This window comes from Mustela lutreola, chromosome 3 (genome assembly GCF_030435805.1).
Source record: "Mustela lutreola isolate mMusLut2 chromosome 3, mMusLut2.pri, whole genome shotgun sequence".
NCBI lineage: Eukaryota > Metazoa > Chordata > Mammalia > Carnivora > Mustelidae > Mustela > Mustela lutreola.
Window position 1 is genome coordinate 163,605,605 of NC_081292.1, and position 4,501 is coordinate 163,610,105.

General features: G+C 44.2%; 1 pseudogene; it reads right to left on the reverse strand.

Annotated features, from left to right (window-relative positions):
• Nucleotides 1-923: 923 nt before the first annotated feature.
• LOC131827952 (small ribosomal subunit protein eS12-like) lies at nt 924-2,766 on the reverse strand (annotated as a pseudogene).
• Nucleotides 2,767-4,501: the final 1,735 nt, after the last annotated feature.

Genomic DNA, 4,501 nt, shown 5'->3' on the forward strand with positions numbered 1-4,501 from the left:
GACTCCACCACCAAAGAATCTACAGAGAAAATACAGCATATCAAAATATCTAGATGATACACTTAGTAAAACTAGAAAGTTAAGTTCAACTTTTAAACAGTAAAAGCTTATTTTGAATAATTTTGAATTTGCCCTCAACCCTAATTGCAACTCTTTTGATGAAAAGACTAATCAATTACGAAACATCACTTTTGACAAATGACATTATTAAGGTCAGTATTTGACAACAAAAAACCACGTAACTCTAGATTTTGGTCACTCAACCATATCCTAGGCCCAACTGAATAAACACTGTTAGATAAAGAAAAGTATTATATGTTAAAAACACACAAAAAGTAAATCTCACCTTCCCTTTTAAATAAAAGTGATTTCCTAGGAAACATACTCAGATTACATTTTGTAAGCAATAAATGAACATAAAAAAGGGTATTCCCTGCAATGCTCTACCTGCAGGGAAACTAAGTCTTGCACCAAATCAGAATGCTGACAACAACGTAAGTCTTACTTCATTGCTCAACTAGAGGAAAGAGAAAAGCCTCAAGGCTTTGGGTTAATGAAAAATTTTACCTCTATTCCTGACATGGATGTGACATTGCGCCCAATGTATCTGCTGCTTTCTCTGAACGCTGATGTCCTGTGACAAGCTACATCACTGGCTTAGATGCTGGTGTTTAAAACTTCGGGTTTTGTGGAGCCAGAGAAGAGAAGTGTTGTTAGCTGGGCATAGGTAGGTACCTGCAACCTATGTCCTGCACACCTGCTTCAGTTTTTGGAATAAGGGGAAACACATACTTGTCTCTTAAGTAGTAATTATCTTCATTCAAAATGTACACCAATGACATTGTCTTTCTTGGAAAGGTGAAATTACTCTCCCAAAGGAACACCTCACCTCACCTGTTCATGCAACTTATTTGGGGTCTGGTTTACTCCAACTTCCAGGCCCCCACCTTGAGGATGCTCCTGCATGATCCTGACAGCACATTGCCATCATCCCTGGGGACATTGAGCACAATGCTGAAGTTGGGGGACTGCTCTAGGGCTTGTTGCCACCACACCTGTGCCTAGAGTGGGGCAGGAACCTGGAGGACCATCATGCATTATCTTGACAGCCCATTCCCACCATCCCTGGGCGACAGGGTGCACAATGCTGAAGCTGGAGGACTGCTCTGGGGCTTGTTAACACCACACCTCTGCCTGGGGGAGCAGGGACCTGGAGGGCCCTCCTGCCCAATGCTGACAACCTATTACCACCATCTATGGGGGACACGGGGCACAATGGTAAAATTGGGGGATGGCTCTGGGGCTGTTACCATCACACTTTTCCCAGGGTGGGTGGGGTGGGCAGGAACCTGGAGGACCCTCCTGCATGATCCTGACAGGCCATTACCACTATCTCTGGGGGACATGGGGCACAATGCTAAAGTTGGGGGACAGCTCTGAGGCTTGTTGCCACCATACCTGTGCTGGAGAGAACAGTGGACACCCTGATGAACTTGGGGTGCTACTGAAGGTCCATAATCTGTACTATGCCAGGGGACAGGGGGGCACCCCACTGAAGTTTGCGACTGTGTACCATCCTTAGGTGCTCTCTTCCCAGGGAACATGGGAAACCCTGACATGTCCACAACCCATTCTACAAAACCTGGGGTGAACAAGCATCCTGGAATTCATGGATCTGGGGGATACAGCCAGTCAATGGACATCAGGCAGAAGAGACTTTCAAGGGGGAAAAAAATATCTCATCTGAGTTCCCAGCATTAGCTCATTCCACGCACCCTTCCAGTATCCCTGCCTCCCACCTGGGGCTGACCCTACCCTGGGACCCCCCCCCCCCCCAGCCCACAGCATGTACTTAGCCAGCAGGGAATTCTGCAGGTCAATCTCACCTTCTTCTGCCCCACCTTTGCATCCCAGGGCAGATCGGGGGCCACCCACAAAGAGGTAGCTCCACCCTCACCCAGTGATTGGTCAGGGAGGGTTATGCCCTGAGCCTCCTGGATGCAACTTCTACCTGCACAAACCACCCACCCTTAAACTCATGCCTCCCTGCTACTGCAGGTGGTCCTGGAGGTGCCTCCTGCCCCAACACCTGGCTGGGCCATGCAGGAACAGGCAGAGTTTTCGGCACCCCCTCCCCTGCTGCCACAGGGCCCCTTCTATGGATCCCTCTAGCTGCACACCACTCTCAGAGACCTGCCCCTTCCTTTCCTGAACCAGCTCTGCCTGTGGATCTGTGCCTGGCTCCCAACAAGGTCAGCTGTTCTCAGACCTGAGGCTTGGGCTTTAGGAAATGCAATGGTTTCCCACATTTCCAAGGCAATTTTTTTTTTGGAACGAGAACTAAGTTTATTTGTTCATTTCTTGCAGTCTTTGCCTGAGACTCTTTGCCATAGTCCTTAACCACCATACAACTGCAACCAACCACTTTACGGGGTTTTCCCTCTCTGTCAATTTTACAGAGACCTACCCATTCCCCTACTTTCTTGTTGTCATCAACCTTGATTAGGTTGATTTGGTGTTCAGCATAAAGGGCCTCCATCAACTTGAGATATATAGGTTCATCACAGTTGGATGCAAGCACACAAAGATGGGCTTGGTCCTTGTCTAAGGATTTGACAGCTTCTCGAATTCCACGTGCTAGGCCATCGTGGATGAGGGCGGTCTTCAGCAACTCTTATAAAGCAGTATTAACGACCATTACACCTCCAGCAGCAATGCCTTCCTCAGCCATGGTGGTAGATTATGAATGTAGCCGGATCTTGACTGCACCCTAGCCTCTGCCTCTGCACGACTCAGTGGTGGCAGGGAAAAAGCTCCAAGGCATTTTTAAGACCCAAAAAGTAATGCTCTAAGTGGGAAGAGCTTCACGTTTTGGTCTCACCCATGGACTGCATAGTGCTTCTTAGACCTTCAAAGCATCCTTCTAGGATGAGCCCATATGTGCTAGAATATATATTCTAGGGAAGGTCCAGGATGACCAAGAACAGCCAAGACTCTGTGCTGTTGGAGTTGTGAACCAGGAACATTTTTCAGTTAAAAGGAAAACACATTGTGGGGCACCTGGGTAGTTCAGTGAGTTAAGCCTCTACCTTTGGCTCAGGTCATGATCTCAGGGTCCTGGGATGGAGCCCCTCATCAGGCTCTCTGCTCAGTGGGGAGCCTGCTTCCCATTCTCTTTCTGCCTACTTATGATCTCTCCCTCTCTGTCAAATAAATAAATAAAATCTTAAAAAAAAAAAGAAAAGAAAACACATTGTTATTGTTGACACTAAATGAACAAACCTTTTTAAACATTTTAGAGAGAAAGGAAGAAGGTTTTATTCAAACTCAAGTCAAGACAGCTGCCTGAGAGACACAATCTTCACAAGGAAGGGAGTGCTCCAGGGAGAGAATATTTGGGGCAGGTTTACATATTTATTCTGTTTTGTTTTACATACAGAGTTACAAATCATCATAAGGAAGAACATTCCAGAAAGTTACAGGCTTTTTCTTATGTTTTCAGTATGTGCAAGTCAGTATGACTTTAATCTTATGGGAGTAGGAGAGGTTTTTTTTTTGTTGTTGTTGTTTTGTTTTGTTTTTTATCTTTATGTTTGCAATGGCATTTCTTGGTTATCTTTTTCTTCTTGAAGTGGATGTACATCATGTGCTTGGGACAGAAATAGGGCTCATGCTCTAAGGTTTTGCCCAGTCATTTTGATCTTGGTAAAATGTTAAAGGATAGCTTCCCTGGGAGCACAGGATCTGGGCCCATGGATGATAAAGGATAAAAATTTCCATTATCATTATAATTACTACTAAAGGGAGGAACTTGAGACAAAAGCAAATTTAACAATAGTACCAAGAAATCAAAATGATGCCTACAGAAGGTTACTTGTGCCATGGTCAACACATTTAACAGAGATGTTCAGGGACACTGGGCTCCTCCTTTTCTCCTGCACAAATCTCTGAAGCACACAGATAATTTAAAGTCTGAATTTTAGAACCTCCTGGCATCTTAGAGATGTCTGGCACCATTTCCTTGGACTACAGAATAAAACAGAGTAGCTCATTGTCACAATACTAATTTAAACATGAAGTCCCCCTAAAGCTTGGATACACTGCCTAAGTTCTTTCCCTGCAGACTGGACTAATATAATTCATAGTCATACCACATAAACTCTACTATGGTTGGGAAGTAAATAATTGTAGGTAAGGGAATATTTTAGCCAAGTTTATAAGCACTGTCTCACTTTGTAGAAGAGGCTGAGCTGAGTGTTTTTATTTTATTTATTTTATTTTTTATACCAAATAAAAATATATTTATTCCATAAAAGGATATAAAAAGAAACCTTTGTAATCCATCACTATTAACATTTTGGTATATATCTTTCCTGATTTGTATGTATATATTTGGTTAAACCAAAATGGCAGCTTTTATTTGCTACTCCTTTTCTTGAAATATACTGTGGGGGCACCTGGTTGACTACCTTCAGCTCATTTCATGATCCCAGGATCCTGG